The sequence below is a fragment of the Bos grunniens genome, chromosome 6 (assembly GCF_055505025.1).
Source record: "Bos grunniens cultivar Pamir isolate PY7600 chromosome 6, Bosgru_T2T1.0, whole genome shotgun sequence".
Taxonomy (NCBI): Eukaryota; Metazoa; Chordata; class Mammalia; order Artiodactyla; family Bovidae; genus Bos; species Bos grunniens.
In genome coordinates this window covers 56646272-56664446 of record NC_141170.1, presented here as the reverse complement: position 1 = coordinate 56664446, position 18175 = coordinate 56646272, and positions in this window count along the sequence as shown.

The following is an 18175-nucleotide window of genomic DNA, read 5'->3' as shown; positions in this document are numbered from 1 at the left end:
TATATTACTTCATGAACCTTTCATCCCCTCTTTTAAATTGCTTCATACTTCTCCAGGACAGTACAATTGAATCCAGCTTTCTCTGATGATGGAGATGTTTTTACTGTATCCTATCCAACATAGTAGTCACTGGATGCATGTGGCTATTGAGCACTTAAAGAATAGTTAGTGTGACTGAAGAACTGAATTTTTAATTTTATTTAACTCTATTTGATTTAAATTCAAATCAAGTAAAAATTTTTAAATAAGTAATATGATTAACCGTATCTGACAAATAGCTTATATTTTGGACAGTGCAGCTGTACGTGGCTCCCATACTATTTTTTATCTACTCATCCACTGATGTCCTCTAACTTCCCCTTCAAATAAACTGCTGCAAGGAGTAACCTTGACCACGTTCGTTTGTGAATTTCTCTGAGAGTAGAAATCACTGGATAATAGCTTGTGCGTATCCCCACTTTTTCAGGTAGTGCCAGATGGCTCTTCATTATATTTGCACCATCCAATACTCCCTCCTACAGAGAAAGAGGTTTCCTATGTTCTCACATTCCCCACAATTGTTTTACATTGTTCCATATTTTTTGCCAAGGTAGTAGGGATAAAGATATATAGCCTTATCGTTTTATTAATGTTTTTCTGATAACCATTGAGTTTGGGCATTTCCTTGTATGCTTGTTAAATTTTTAAATTTCTTCTTCTGTATGTTGTATATTACCATAAAGCATCTGCCTACAATGTGGGAGACCCAGGTTTGATCCCTGGATCTGGAAGATCCCCTGGAGAAGGAAATGGCAACCCACTCCAGTTCTCTTGGCTGGAAAATCCCATGGACAGAGGAGCCTGGTAGGCTACAGTCCATGGGGTCGCAGAGTCTGACACGACTGTGTGCAACTTCACTTTCGTTTTTTCTTTTCTTTATGTTGTATATTCTTATCCTTTCCCATTAAAAATCTTGGGACTTCTGCTGTTGTTGTTGGCTTTCAGAAGATCCTCTATAATCTAGATGTTAACTTTTTGTTGGTTTTAATTATTGTCAATATTTCCTTCCCTATTTTTAGATTCTTTCTTGGTGTCCTTCATCCAATAGAAACCTTCTGATATAACCTAACCCACCATTTGTCCTTATTTTTGTGCTTTTTAACTTTTATTTATGAAGTATCCTTCTGTCTTAAGGTCAGAAGATATCAGCCTACATTTTCTTCTGTTCACTTTATACTTGTTAACATCTGGTTCTTTCATTAATGGAGAATCCATTTCCATTTTCTTATACATAGTGAGATTTCCAGCATCCTCTATTAAATAATATATTATTTATTTATTGCTTTGTTTTGCCAATTTTCAATTCAGTTAAGTCACGCAGTCATGTCTGACTCTTTGCCACCCCATGGACTGCAGCACACCAGGCCTCCCTGTCCATCACTAACTCCTGGAGTTTACTCAAACTCATGTCCATTGAGTTGGTGATGCCATCCAACCATCTCATCCTCTGTTGTCCCCTTCTCTTGCTTTCAATCTTTCCCAGCATCAGGGTCTTTTCAAATGAGTCAGTTCTTCGCATCAAGTGGCAAAGTATTGGAACTTCAGATTCAGCATCAGTCCTTCCAATAAATATTCAGGACTGATTTCCTTTACGATGGACTGGTTGGATCTCCTTGGAGTCCAAGGGACTCTCAAGAGTCTCCTCCAACACTACAGTTCAAAAGCATCAATTCTCAGCACTCAGCTTTCTTTATAGTCCAACTCTCACATCCATACATGTGAGAAAATGGATGGAATTTTCTATTTTCTACTGGAAAAACGGTAGCTTTGATTAGACAGACTTTTGTTGGCAAAGTAATGTCTCTGCTTTTTAATATGCTGTCTAGGTTGATCATAACTTTTCGTCTAAAAAACAAGCATCTTTTAATTTCATGGCTGCTGTGACCATCTGCAGTGATTTGGAAGCCCAAGAAAATAAAGTCTGTCACTGTTTCCACTGTTTCCCCATCTATTTGCCATGAAGTGATGGGACTGGATGTCATGTTCTTAGTTTTCTGAATGTTGAGCTTTAAACCAACTTTTCCACTCTCTTCTTTCACTTTCATCAAGAGGCTCTTTAGTTCTTCTTCACTTTTTGCCATAAGGGTGGTGTCATCTGCATATCTGATGTTATTGATATTTCTCCTGGCAATCTTGATTCCAGCTTGTGCTTCATCCAGTCCAGCATTTCTCATGATGTACTCTGCTGCTGCTGCTAAGTCACTTCAGTAGTGTCTGACTCTGTGCGACCCCACAGACAGCAGCCCACTGGGCTTCCCCATCCCTGGGACTCTCCAGGCAAGAACACTGGAATGGGTTGCCATTTCCTTTTCCAATGCATGTTGCTCAGTCCTGTCTGACTCTTAGTGACCCCATGGACTACAGCCTACCAGACTCCTCCATCCATGGGATTTTCCAGGGAAAAGTACTGGAGTGGGGTGCCATTGCCTGCATATAAGTTAAATAAGCAGGATGACAATACACAGCCTTGATGTACCTCTTTTCCTATTTGGAACCAGTCTGTTGTTCCATGTCCACTTCTAACTGTTGCTTCTTGACCTGCATACAGATTTCTCAGGAGGCAGGTCAGGTGTCTGGTATTCCCATCTCCTGAAGAATTTTCCACAGTGTGTTGTGATCCACACAGTCAAAGGCTTTGGCATAGTCAATAAAGCAGAAGTAGATGTTGTTCTGGAACTCTCTTGCTTTTTCAATAATCCAATGAATGTTTGCTGCCAATTTTATATTATAATAATTCCTCATATATATTCAGGTCTTTGTCTGAGCTTTCTAATAATTTCCCTTGATCTGTTTGTTCCTGTTTTACCAATATTGTACTATTTTTATTCCTGTGGTTTAATAGCACTTTTTAGGATCCTATAGAGTGAATGTCCCTCATTACTCTTCTTTTTAAAGACTGATGATTTATCTTAGCTATTCCTGGACTTTTTTCCTTTGAGTCTATAATTCCTTTATTTGGCAACTTGATTAATACTATCATGCTATATATTAACATAACCTCTCTCTCTCAGCTCAAAGAATCCTGGAAAGAGGATTTTATTCTCTTCATTAATTCTGTCTCAATTCTACAGATGCCATAAATAATCCAGAAACATTTAAGTCTATTCTTAATGTTGAAATACAATGGTATGGTACTGGCTTCTACCATTCATAGGAGTTGTAAGAGCTATACCTCTGTTGGGCTGCTTTGTCCATATAACAAAACTGGTAGAGAATTTTCAGCCATCCAGATATCCCTAAACTGCCGGTGAAGGTGCTAGGGTTTAAGCCAACTTACCCAGGGAAAGTGACTAGCCTTGGAGAAGCAGTTGGAAGAACCAGTAAAAGTGGACAAAAGACAAGATTCATATCCAAGCACATCCAATTCTTCTGATTAGCTTTTGGCAATAAAACAGGAGTTAAATATTCCTGAGGTAGGAAGCATTGGATTTCTTTCTAAGTAGCAGTACTGTTCCTATTTCTGGTATTATATGTATTAAGTTATTCAAACCTCAAAGTAACACTGCAAGGTGGGTTCTGTTACTGTCTTTGTTTTTCAGACAAGGCAATGGAGGCCCAGATGATTAGGTTAGTTGCTCCAGACCTTGTAAATAGTGTTTGACTCACGATTCTAAACCTGACTCCTTGATCTTAACCATGAATCTGTGCTTCCTTCACTCTCAAATTAAGTGACAAGTTGGTGTCTGGGAAATCTGACCATATGTGACAGGACCTAAGACCCAAGCGAGAAGTTTACTGGGAGATAGGCAGAGTATTAGGTCCAGGGAACAGACTGGATTTTTAACACTTGGCTCTTATGCTAGTATGGCATTGTACAGAGAATGGGCAAATAAGCAATACCTTTAGAGAGAAACCAGAGAGCTCATACCAAGCTCCAATTTGCTGTTACTAGGGTGCTGCATAGCAGACCATGACTCCCCTGGTCTTTGTAATTCAGGCCCCAGTTTCTAACAATTACCCTAGTAATGGAGAGGAAAGCGGCTTAGTGGCTACAGCTGGGTCCACAAAAATGGTGTCAGCAATTCATCTCAAGTTTTCTGGCCTAAGAATTCTAGCATACATTCCACCCAAGTGAAACTTGCCCTGGGAAACTGAGGGGGCATGATTCGCTGATGAAGACTTGTCAGTGGCTTCAAACATGGGTAGCAGAAGCAAGTGAAATGTGGCAGTAGCTGGTACGAGACTTGGGTTCAATAAGGCTAGCTGAAAGAAGATTAAATGACTTATTTTATGCAAGAGAATACTTGGGTGAAAAGGATGAATAAAAACACCATTTGGGGGGTAAAATTTATTTGTATATTTATTTATATTAATAAACAAGCTAAAGATCAAAAGAGAAGAGTGTCCAAGTATTCCCCCCAAACAATAACTGAGATGGACAGCTGATCCTGCTGGTACCCACACAGAGGAAGTCAGGGCAGCCCTGAGATGTATTAGCAAGCACCTTGTTATGGCAGACGCTGAATTAAAGATCTCAGATGGTAGAGAAGCTCTAACGCGCTTTTCTGCCTTGTTGTTTTTCTAAAGATTTGACGAAACATTTTGATGTCATTGCTATGAGGCTGCCAATATAGCGTTCACTTTCAGTACTTTTTTTTCCCTTGTAAAGCCTGATTTTTCATTCAGGAAGAACAGAAGTAAGATTCTCAACTACACACCAAGGATGCTGGAAATGGCACAGGCTGTGCATGTCTGTGTAAGGCACATGCTCCAATGTCTGTGTAAGGCATTGGAGCTATCAAAGGCTGGCCTGACCATCCTTGGAGAGGCAACATTCTGGGTGATGTTCCCTCTCCATGGAGTGGGTGGCCACAGCATGTTCAGAGATTAAAGCAGCAGAGTACCATCTACTTACCTAGGCAATCAGGCCACGTGCTCTGGGTGCCTCTTCCTGAAATTGGAACATCTTTTTAAATAAGGTTGTGGCCATACATCCCATTGGATCAAGAATCAGATTCACAAATCTGGCTTATACATTTAGGAATATAACAACATATTTCCACTGTGTCAGCATTTCATAACTCTGAAAATCAAGGATCAGGAATGATTCTGCTTATTATTGGCTTGATCAGACAGAGAATAGCCTCCTAGGCACTTAACAAGCAATTGCTGAATTAAATCGTTGTTCAGTTCAGTTCAGTTCAGTTGCTCAGTCGTGTCCGACTCTTTGTGACCCCATGAACCGCAGCACACCAGGTCTCCCTGTCCATCACCAACTCCCGGAGTTTACCCAAACACATGTCCATTGAGTCGGTGATGCCATCCAACCATCTCATCCTCTGTCGTCCCCTTCTCCTCCTGCCTTCAATCTTTCTCAGCATCAGGGTCTTTTCAAAGGAGTCAGTTCTTTGCACCAGGTGGCCAAAGTATTAGAGTTTCAGCTTCAACATCAGTCCTTCCAATGAACACCCAGGACTGATCTCCTTTAGGATGTACTGGTTGGATCTGCTTGCAGTCCAAGGGACTCTCAAGAGTCTTCTCCAACACCATAGTTCAAAAGCATCAATTCTTTGGCGCTCAGCTTTCTTTTAGTCCAACTCTCACATCCATACATGACCACTGGAAAAACCATAGCCTTGACTAGATGGACCTTTGTTGGCAAAGTAATGTCTCTGCTTTTCAATATGCTATCTAGGTTGGTCATAACTTTCCATCCAAGGAATAAACGTCCTTTAATTTCATGGCTGCAATCACCATCTGCAGTGATTTGGAGTCCAGAAAAATAGTCAGCCACTGTTTCCACTGTTTCCCCATCTATTTTCCATGAAATGATGGGACTGGATGCCATGATCTTAGTTTTCTGAATGTTGAGCTTAAAGCCAACTTTTAATGGTTTACTATAGTTTAAAACAAAGTATGTAGACAAAGGTGGATCATCCAGAGATGACTATAGGCCAAGTGTTCACTTTTGTGACAATCTGTTATGTGGAGTGAGTCTGATTCATAGATAACCTGGATGAGGGAGTTTATGGTTACAGAGAGTCAGATAAGTTGCTTCTTCCTTGGCAGAACACTTAAGAGAGTTCCCAGTACTTCTAAAATAGGATTAGATGATCTGAGGTTAAAAATAAGAATTGCATTCATTCCTTAATCTTGAAAAAAACACTAAATACTCTTGATCTTAGCATCCTGTTTCTGCATTAGAGAACAGCAAAAAGCTCTTCTTATTTATGAAATTTGAGTTTGTGCCACAAAAAAAAACCCATTTCACAATCATTCATGAACTCCACTCTTATCCTCTGGTCCATTGTTAGAGGCTAGGGAATTCTTGGGGGCTTCAATTTAGATGACTGTGGTATGAAGTGGATATATTCAAAGACCACAAATAAATTCCCTAAAATAAAATTAATATATAAATACTAAAAGTTACATCATCATTTTTATATGGAATCACAAACAGGCCAAAAGAAAGAAGAAAGAAAGAAAGAAAGAGAAGTTGCTCAGTTGTGTCCGACTCTTTGCGACTCCATGGACTGTAGCCTACCAGATTCCTCTGTCCATGGGATTTTCCAGGCAAGAGTACTGGAGTAGGGTGCCATTTCCTTCTCCAGGAGACCTTCCCAACCCAGTCTTCCAGACGCTTTACCGGCTGAGCCGCCAGGGAACCAAGGCCATCTTCAAATAATGCAGAATCTCTACAGCGCTATAATGAGATCAGCCTTCTACTTGATTGTTGAGAAGATTTAGAGTGAATTCATGTAAAGTGAATAGAACATTGCCTGGTATGTAATAGCCACTCAATAAGATTAGTCATTATTAGTTAATATTTCACTAATAAATCCTTATTTGTAGCTGAGAGCTACTTATTAAAAGAACAGGGAAATTTCTTGCTCACTGCTGTATCTCCTATGCCATACATAGTGCCTAGCAATGTGAACTTATTTGTGGAATGAGCCTGCTGGATTTTTATTTTTTTTTAAGTCCCTGGCCAAGAATAGATGAACAGATAGAGATAAAAGGGAGGATGATTTCTTACTCCTTTTTTCTTAAATTCCATCTCTAAAGAGTTGGATATGACTGAGCATGAGCACTACTACAGCCCCCAAGGCACATGCCTCCATCCAAACCACTGTGAAGAGGGGGACATTCTGTAGATTCAGCACTCTTACTGGGTGCTGTTATCAACCAGGTCTGCCTGGTTTCTAGCTTTGCTGGGTGTCAGGACACTGAAGAGCTACTCTAGATTTCTTAACTGTTTGAAGATCAAATTGTCTGTAGTCAACCTCTTCACTGAAAGTGGAAATCTGTTTTCAAATTTCTCTGTGATCTGAACATTCACTTTTACTCATTAAAAATCTTTGTTTCATCATTTGTAAAATGAGGTAGTCTCTATTACATCAGATACTGGATATAGACTCTTGTTGGGCTGCAGCCTTCAGGCCTGCAGTTACTATATTTGCTGAAGAAAGAGCCCACAGTAGGTGACAGAGACATCAGCAGTTTAATAGATGGGAGATCTTACACATCTTTCTTACAAGAAAGAAAGCTGAACACTGAAGAAATGATGCTTTTGAGCTGTGGTGTTGGAGAAGGCTCTTGAGAGTCCCTTGGACTGCAAGGAGATCAAGCCAGTCAATCCTAACGGAAATCAACCCTGAGTATTCATTAGAAGGACTGATGCTGAAGCTCTAATACTTTGGTCACCTGATCCAAAGAGCTGACTCATTAGAAAAAAGACCCTGATGTTGGGAAAGGTTGAAGGCAGGAGGAGAAGGGGATGATAGAGGACGAGATGGTTGGATGACAATACCAACTTGATGGACATGAGTTTGAGCAAACTCTGGGAGATGGTGAAGGATAGGGAAACTTGGCATGCTGTAGTCCACAGGGTTGCAAAGTCAGACGTGACTAAGTGAGTGAACAACAACAACACATCTGAAGCAGAAGGGTCCTGGAGCAACATCCCACTGCTGGGAGGCAGATGGCAGGCTGGACACAGCAGCAGAGGTCTTCACTCCCAGGAAGAATAAGGAGACTACCAGTTATAGGGAGAAATATTGTAGATTGGCTTATTGGTTACTAGGGGAATTCAGCAGAGGAGGATTTCCTCTTTTATCCCCTTAGGCTATGTACCCTCCTGGGGCAGAGTTCTTCCCTTCATTAAACTATCCAAGGGGAGCCATTCTCATCTAAATATTAGAACAATGACAAACTTGGGCAAGGGACAAGTATATAGGTATTTACTAATCAGGCTCTACAAATAAGAAGGAAGGTCAGGGGCTTCCTTGGTGGTCCTAGTGGTTAATTAAGAATTCACCTGCCAATGCAGGAGACACTGATTCAACTCCTGGTCCAGGAGGATCCCACATCCCTTGGGGCAACTAAGGCCATGAACCACAATTACTGAGTCCAGGTGCAGTAACTACTGAGGCCAGTATGCCCGGAGCCCATGCTTTGAAACAAGGGAAGCCACTGCAATGAGAAGCCCATGCATTGCAATGAGTAGCCCCTACTTGATGCAACTAGAGAAAGCCTGCATGCAGCAACGAAGACCGAATGCAGCCAAAAATAAAAAAATAAATAAAATTTTTAAAAATGAAGGAAGGTCAGTCATGCAAGTAGAGTGTAGGTGAAGCAGGGACTACCTGAGCAGTGGATGTAGAGAGCAAGAGAACAGCCATGTTGAGTGGCCTGACCATACAACCGTACGTGCTGGGTAAGCCATTCTTTTTTCTCCCAAGTTTATGGCTAAAGGGCTGAATTTTCTTGAGAGTGGAAATGGCCTCAGAATCTTTCCAATGCTGTGCTCCAAGACATCAGAATTCACATGTGAATCAAAATACACTTACTCTCCTTTTCTTACAGTGGCAATGCTTTAGACCAGAAGACCAAGTATAGAAGTGATGTTTAAATAAAATGACTATATTAGTGGTAGAAAATGACTGTGTCATGTGACCACAAGCAATTTAACTTGAAGCAGCAGTTAATAAAAATCTCTTCAGATTAGGATTTATTAATAAAATAATGGCTATTAGCCATTACTGAGTAGCTACTATGTGCCAGACAGTATTCTATTCACTTTATATGAATTTACTCATTAAATTGTCCCAACAACCCTATAAGTAAAAGCAAATTTTACCATAGCATTGCATAATTCTGACAAAGTTGTTTTAGGATGACCTTGGTCTATCTGTGATTCCCTTTAAAATGGACACTGTGGCTTTTAGTGTTTATATATTAACTTCATTTTAGGAAACTTATGTGTTCTGAATTGCAGAGAAGTAATTAAATAGCAGACTCATCATATATTTAACATTTGATATTTTGGCCCTTCGAAAGTAATCTTTGGAAGTCATGCTCCAGGCCCATGATATAAGATAATGTTACGAAACCAAATTTGGGTCCACTTGCCCAAACAGTAAACCCAATCTACTCATACCAGATTGTGGTGAAGGAAAATATAGCATTTACTGTGAGGCATCCAGTGTGGGGCCGAGAAAGAAGTATGGACAGCTCACATTTGAATTTCCCAATGACTTTCAAGGAAGGATTTTTAAAGATAAAAGGAGGGAGAAGGTCATAGGATGCTTGATCCACTCATGGATATCCACCTGATTGGTTGGTGGTGAGGTGACAGGGTGAGTTAACAACCTCAACCTTCTGATTCCAACCTCCCTGGGGTCTACATACTAGTGATCAGCATGCAGTTCACTTCTTCCACTTGAGGCTACCCTGGTGGCTCAGATGGTGAAGGATCCACCTGCAGGGCATGAGACCGGGATTTGATCTCTGGATCAGGAAGATCACTTGGAGAAGGGAATGGCTACCCACTCCCACTCCAGTATTCTTGCCTGGAGAATTCTAAGGGCAGAGGAGCCTGGGGGGCTCCAGTCCATGGGGTCGCAAAGAGTCTGACATGACTGAGAAACTAACACTTGATGTGGCAAGGTGGGGGTGGGAATCTTAGTATCTGCAAAACAATTCAGGTCAGCGATATGGCTCAGGAAATTATCTTTTGCCCTTGAGGAGTAACAAAAGTTGACTTTATTACATGGTTCAGTTCAGTTCAGTCGCTCAGTCGTGTCCGACTCTTTGTGACCCCATGAATCACAGCACACCAGGCCTCCCTGTCCATTACCAACTCCCGGAGTTCACTCAAACTCACATCCACGTCAGTGATGCCATCCAGCCATCTCATCTTCTGTCGTCCCCTTCTCCTCCTGCCCCCAATCCCTCCCAGCATCAGAGTCTTTTCCAATGAGTCAACTCTTTGCATGAGGTGGCCAAAGTACTGGAGTTTCAGCTTCAGCATCAGTCCTTTCAAAGAACACGCAGGAATGATCTCCTTTAGTATGGACTGGTTGGATCTCCTTGCAGTCCAAGGGACTCTCAGGAGTCTTCTCCAACACCATAGTTCAAAAGCATCAATTCTTCGGTGCTCAGCCTTCTTCACAGTCCAACTCTCACATCCATACATGACCACAGGAAAAACCATAGCCTTGACTAAATGGACCTTTGTTGGCAAAGTAATGTCTCTGCTTTTGAATATGCTATCTAGGTTGGTCATAACTTTCCTTCCAAGGAGTAAGCATCTTTTAATTTCATGGCTGCAATCACATCTGCAGTGATTTTGGAGCCCAAAAAAATAAAGTCTGACACTGTTTCCACTGTTTCCCCATCTATTTCCCATGAAGTGATGGGACCAGATGCCATGATCTTCGTTTTCTGAATGTTGAGCTTTAAGCCAACTTTTTCACTCTCCACTTTCACCTTCATCAAGAGGCTTTTTAGTTCCTCTTCACTTTCTGCCATAAGGGTGGTGTCATCTGCATATCTAAAGTTATTGATATTTCTCCCAGCAATCTTGATTCCAGCTTGTGTTTCTTCCAGTCCAGAGTTTCTCATGATGTACTCTACATAGAAGTTAAATAAGCAGGGTGACAATATACAGCCTTGCCATACTCTTTTTCCTATTTGGAACCAGGCTGTTGTTCCATGTCCAGTTCTAACTGTTGCTTCCTGACCTGCATATAGGTTTCTCAATAGGCAGGTCAGGTGGTCTGGTATTCCCATCTCTTTCAAAATTTTCCACAGTTTATTGTGATCCACACAGTCAAACTATTATTATTATTTTGCCTGACTGTTTTCATTTGTTTCTGCTTTTTTTTCACTTTTCTGATTAAATTTACTCTTTGTAACTCAGAGAAGGCTAGGAGGCTAAAGCTTTTCTATAAACAAGAGGTGGAAGATGATGTGGGAAGGTGTTTGTCCCCAGGAAAGCCTATAGGGTTGTGTTTGGTTTCAATAATTTTTAATTTGATTGTGTGTGTTTATTATTTCTCTGTGTTAAAAGCCTGGTATTTGGAGTAAGTGACATAGATGGTGAATGAGCCTAGGAAACTCCTTAGCACTCACATTCATTCTAGCTTTGTTGTTCTTTGCTTGCCAGCACAAATGTATTTCATGGGAAAATCTTAAGCTATTGAAGAATTTTAAAATATTGAAATGTTTATACTTGTTGTTAAGGTTTATACTAGTTAGTAAATAGCTACTACTCTAAGACTCCCAAGCAGCTCTCCTCTTCCATAAAAGCAACTACCCTATAAGGGTTGCCAGATAAAGTATAGGCTGTCTGCTTACATTTAAGCCTCAATTAAATTATGAATAATTTTTTTAGTTTAAGTATGTTCCATATAATCTTTGGCATATCTACACAAAACTGTATCTATGGTCTATCTGATATACAAGCTAACTGGGCCACACATATTTTTAGTTGCAAAATTTGATGATCCCATTCTACTTGAAATCCAAACCTATTTACAAACAAGTACATCCTACGGTGACATCCTAGACTCAGGGTTTTATAAGTCCTTTCTGACTAGTTGGTGTTGTTTCTGTATAAGTCATTAAATATTTTTAACATAATCTCTGGCCTGGTTCTAACGCATGTCAAGGGTCTGTCTACCTTATCATAGCCTTTCTAAACTTTGATAAGAAGAGCATTACTTACTAATTCTCTTATATTTTGTTTTTAGACTACACTCTTTCTTCACTGCTTTTGTTTTTATATAAAGCTTTTTTCTAAAGACATTTTTGTATCATGCAAAATTGTAAGTTCGATGCACCACTTTTTGGTCAACTCTTGCACAAGGAAATGACAAAAATCCAGCTACAGAGAAACTAAATTGCTACATACAGTCTAACTTTTTGGAAGAGCTTTGAATCTCTACAAACTTGACAACGTTTCTTATTTGTGTCCTTCAGACTAGAAATCACTACTTTCCATCAAAGTAATTCTGTGGCTAAAAATAAGATATGACATGAATTTTGCTATCTCGATCTAATAGCAAAGTCAAATGGTAACTGTAAATGAATCTTACTGAATACAGAATATGCAGCTCTGAAAAGTGGTCTGGAAATATATAAATTTTAAAGCAATCAGATCCTTAATGTTTCTTTCCCAAAGCACATTTTTATGAGAAAATTGTAGTTGCTTTCTAGGAAAGAATTTCTTGCTGGGAACATGGTGGGTTAAACCTAGTTAATTGGTTTCCTTTTCCATTGGATTTTTTGGGGACTTTATTAAGTACAATTGTGAATTTCCAGAGAAAATCTGTATGTATGTCTAAGTATGTAAGGTATGTTTATCTGAGTGTCTGTGTGTGCATGTGTGTGTGTGTATCTATATTTCCCAAGTGTATTTTGGCAATTATTCTTGTCACAAAAGCTGGCTTTCAGACATAGCTGAAAGTTCCTATTTTGCAAGTCAGAAGCTTGTTTTAACTCCCATTCTCTTTGTATTCATTCTGTAATGGCTCCTAAGCTCCCACCAGCAGATGGTTTACACTTGTGGACTCCAGCAGAGGTTATATGTTCAAAAAAGCGAACGGAAATGTGTATGGAAATCTTCAAAATATCCTTAACATGCTGGCTCAGTAGTAAAGAATTAACTTGCAAATGCAGGAGACCTACGGTTCGATCCCTGGGTCAGGAAGCTCCCCTGCAGAAGGAACTGGCAACCCATTCCAGTATTCTTGCCTGGGAAATCCCATGAACAGAGGAACCTGGGGGCTACAGTTCACAGGGTAGCAAGAGCTGGACATGACTTGCAACAACAACAGCAACAACAACAACAGCACGCTTCCTAGTTAATTTCATTATGTTGTAATGGGTACTTTATTTTTACTTGAGGTAGAAAGGCTGATAGTTATGGTGGGTAGTTTTATGGACTTAGATAAGTCTCAAGATTTCTATGTCTGTTTCTTCAAATGTAAAACGAAGGTAATGATATTAGAGGAGGGCATGGCAATCCACTGCAGTATTCTTGCATGGAGAATCCCCATGGACAGAGGAGCCTGGAGTGCTACAGTCCATGGGGTCGCAAAGAGTCAGACACGACTGAGAGACTCAGTACAGCACAGCACAATGATGTCTGAATTAGCTGCTTTACATAGGAAGGTATTCTTATGTGTGAAGGATGAAATGAGAGAAGATTCTATGTAGTGATGCATTTGGAAGTGCTTTTTAAAAAGCAAAGCATTATTTATACGTTCAATATGATGATGGAGCTTCAGTTGACAGAGGCTCCTCCAATCCATCTTTTATTTTTACTTATTTTCCAGACTCACTATTAGTGCTGCTATTCTATAAACAAAGATACAAAACTAGGAAGCGATACTAAAAGGAAAATTACAGTATTTTCCTTTAGGGCAAATTACCATCTTCTGAATTTCTTTGATTTGTAAATATGTGTTTTCATATGATGGATTTCTGGAAGTTTTCAAATGATGTGCCCTTTAACTTAAAATGTACCAACCTTTACTCGCCAAGCTTGTGTTGTTGATGGCCATCAATGAGACAATAAAGGAAATGTTAGAGAGCATTTCCTGTGCATCTATTGTATATTATAATGGTAAATGATTGCAAGTCCTCCATCATCATACGTTGGTATTGTTTTATAACGGTCTATAGTACAGAAAGACAGGAAGGCTGATGGCATTGTCATGCTAACACAAATCCTATCCTTCTTGTCCTCCTGCCACCTATCCAGAGAGTGCAGCATCCACACGAGTGTCCCTCCTGTGGGGGCTTTGGCTTTCTTCCGTGCTCTGTCTGCCATGGAAGCAAGATGTCAGTGTTTCGAAACTGCTTTACAGACTCTTTCAAGGCCCTGAAGTGCACGGCTTGCAACGAGAATGGTCTTCAGCGCTGTAAGAGCTGTGTGGGTTAGAGTCCACACCCACAGAGCACCTGGTGTCATTGACTGAAAGCAATAATTTGGTTTATACTTTTTTCTTTTTTAATGGCTATGTTTCTGGATTAATCAATAAACTTTGTTTATTATAATTTCCTTTGTTTGGAATTTTTGCCATGACTACGTTCATTGATGTGTTAAATAAATGTTTATTCAACAGCTACTGTATGCCAAGCCCTGTGCTAGACCCTGGATTCTAACTGGAATTAATGGAGGACCTGATAAAATTCCAAGATATTCAAAGTCTGATTCCCTAACTGTGTTTGATTTTCTAAAGAAAATATAAATATATCCAATGGTGTCTATCACAATGCCACCTGTTGTCTAGGATCAGTTCATTCAGCTCTCCAGATGCATACATTTTATTAATATGTGAACCTCAGCTGTAGGGGAGAAGAGAGCTCTGGTTAGTGGAAAAGAATATCTTACTTATGCTTAAGCAGTAAATTATTTTTAAAGCTGTAAAAGTAGTCTTGGGGCTGATGATATTAATGATAAATCATTAATGTTATTGAATGTATTTCAATAGCTGCCAGACTTCTCTGAATTTATATTTTTAAATAGCTGTTTTCTACTATTGCCACTCTCTTGAGCTGGACACAAAATACTATATAGTTTGCACACATAGTAGAAAATATTAGCAAAGTAGACAAAAGTACATTTTACTATAATTATCAGCTAATATCTACCTGTACACATGTCTGTGCTCTGATGGATTCCTTTATGAATGATTTTTAATAAATCAGCTTCATAATATCTGTGACAAGTTAATCAAAATATTTTACATCTTGGTTTTGGAAAAAGATATAGATATTTACCAAGTACTTTCTAGTCAGCCAGCTGTGGAATGCAAGACAAAGCTTTTGCTTTCATGGAGGTTACACTCTTAAGAAAGAGGGAAGTATTAAATAGATAACCATACACAGGATGAACCTTGTAACTACTACAAAAATAGTACAGGGTGCTCTGGGAATGTGTAGCAGCAAGGCAAACCTGGATGAGTTAGGAAATAGTTTAAGAGTAGACTTTGTTGAGTGACTGATATTTAAAGAGACATCATGGGTAGTTGGAAGCCAATTGGTCAAAGAGTAAGAGAGATAATATTTTAGGTAGAGAAATAGCATATTTGGGAACTCTAAGATCAGAGAAAAATTTCTGTTTGAGGAACTGTAAGACATCCAATATGGATAGTTATAATCTGGTAATAATGGAGCAGTTTTTGGCTGACTAAGCCTCCTGCTATACACACATTTACTCTAAACAAAATAAGAAAAAACAACTGTTGAAGATATTGGAAAGCAACTAAAACTAGAAAAGAATCAGAAGGATTTCAGTCACTGGAAGAAAGGAAACAAAATAAACCCTACATTTATCCAGCTTACCCTCTGAGAACACTTCCCAGTTTGCACAGAATATAGATCGTAAAGAAAATACAAAGTTACTGATTTGAAAAGATAAAACTGGAATTTGAGGCTGCAGAGTACCTGGAATTGAATGGAAAATTTTAAGAAATGAGAGAACCCAAGAGAGGGGAGCATGTAAGTCTGCTCATAAATTCCACTGAAGTCCTTGGCTGATTCCTAACGTCCATACACAGAGGAAAGAAGTGTCCAGGAGGTGAAAGAATTGAGCAGAGATTTCAGCAGCTGCCTGTACTGCAAAGTAAGAATTTTGAGTTGAAGTGGTAAACAATGAATATTTCCTGACCTCTCAGAAGGGCCCTATCATAAGGCCAAGAAGTAAGGGCTATGTTGTAAAGCTAAGGGAAGAAACAAAACAGACTTGCCCTTGAAAGACCTAAAGCCAAATTTCCATGGTATTGTGATATTTTTCAATATGTGATTGCCTGCAAGAACAAAACTCAGTACTCAAGGAAGAGAAAGGAGTTTGTTGAATATGAAACTCTACAGCTAGCAGCACACTTAAAGGTAGAATATTAAATGCTTTACCCCTAAGATCAAGAAGAGTGCATGAATGTTCACTCTTAACACTTCTATTCAACATTGTGAAATAAGGCAAGAAAAAAGTCATAAAAATTGGAAAAAATAAATCTCATTGTCTGTAAATAATGTGATTGTGATACAGAAAATCAAAAGGATTATATAAACTAGTAAATTCTAGAATTGTTGTTGTTAAGTCGCTTCAGACATGTCCGACTCTGTGCGACCCCACAGATGGCAGCCCACCAGGCTCCCCCGTCCCTGGGATTCTCCAGGCAAGAATATTGGAGTGGGTTGCCATTTCCTTCTCCAATGCATGAAAGTGAAAAGCGAAAGTGAAATCACTCAGTCGTGTCCGACTCTTTGCGACACCATGGACTGCAGCCTACCAGGCTCCTCCATCCATGGGATTTTCCAGGCAAGAGTACTGGAGTGGGGTGCCATCGATAAAGCTTGCAAAATAATTAGATTTTCTCTTTATAAAGAAATTAGAAGTATATACAGCAACAGAGTATAAAACTAAAACAATACAATTTATAATAGTATCAGAAAACATCAAGTATGTGGAATACATTTTACAAAAGATGTTTATATTTAAAATTGTCTATATTTAAAATTATGACATAGATTTTACTGAGAAATTATAGAACCCAAATACATGGAGAAATATACCATGACTTCATGGATCAGAAGTCATCATTTTAAAGATGTATATAGTTCCAAAATAATCTCAATTAAAATCCTATAAAATTCTTTGTATAATCCAACCAACAATTCTAAATATATATTATAATTCTAGCATTCTAGAATAGTCAAGAAAGTTTTGAACAGAGAAAAATAAGTATAGACAAACAGATCAATGGGGTGAACTAGAAAATACAGAAATAAACACACATATTAACATCAAATTGATTTCTATTGATTTTTGCCAGTTCAAGACAATGGGAAATGGAGAATCTTTTAAACAAATAGCGCTGGAACCACTAGATTCCTATATGGAAAAATTGACCTTGAAAACTACTGCTACCACTTCTACTACCTCTAGTGCTGCCACCCCTTGGGGTTAGAGACCAAGGTACTGCTTAACATCCCACAAAGCACAGGACCACACCTCCCCTCAAAAAAAGATTGCCTAGTCCAGCCAATAGTGTTTAAATTGAGAAGCGATTGACATGTTAAAGCTAAATCAAGAAAATATCTTCACAGTCGTGGGGTAGGCAAAGATGCTTTCAACTAGTCACAAGATATCTAAGTATAAAAAATGATAAATTGTTCTTAATTAAATTTAAAATCTCTTCATTGAAAGACCATGTTTTAAAAAATGAAGATGGAAGCCACAACCAGGAGAAAATAATCACATCATAAATATCTGCCATCGGACTTATATCCACGTATGAAAGTGGAAGTGTTAGTTGCTCAGTTGTGTCTGACTCTTGCGACCCCATGTACTATAACCCACCATGCTCCTCTATCCATGGAATTCTCCAGGCAAGAATCCTGGAGTGGGTTGCCATTTCCTTCTCTAGGCGATCTTCCCCAACCCAGGGTTTGAACCAATTTCTCCTGCACTGCAGGCACATTATTTACCATCTGAGCCACCAAGGGAAGCCCTCATATCATATATATATATACATATATGTATTTCTGAAAAACTGATAATAAAGACAATCTAATAGAAGATGGATAGTAGACACATCACAAAAAAAGATACGTAGGTGGCCAAAAACAAAGAGGAAATACATATCATTAGTCATTAGGGGAATGCAAATTAAAGCCACAATGGGATACTGCCATATAAAATTTGGAATTGCTAAAATTAAAAAACCGAAAACTTAAAGTTTGGTGTATATATGGGATACCTTAAATTCTTATACACTGCTAATGAGAATGTTAAATGGTGCAAGCACTTAGGAACGCCATTTGATTGTTTTTAATAAAGGTAAACACCTGTGCTTCCCAGGTGGCGCTAATGGTAAAGAATCCACCTGCTAATGCAGGAGAC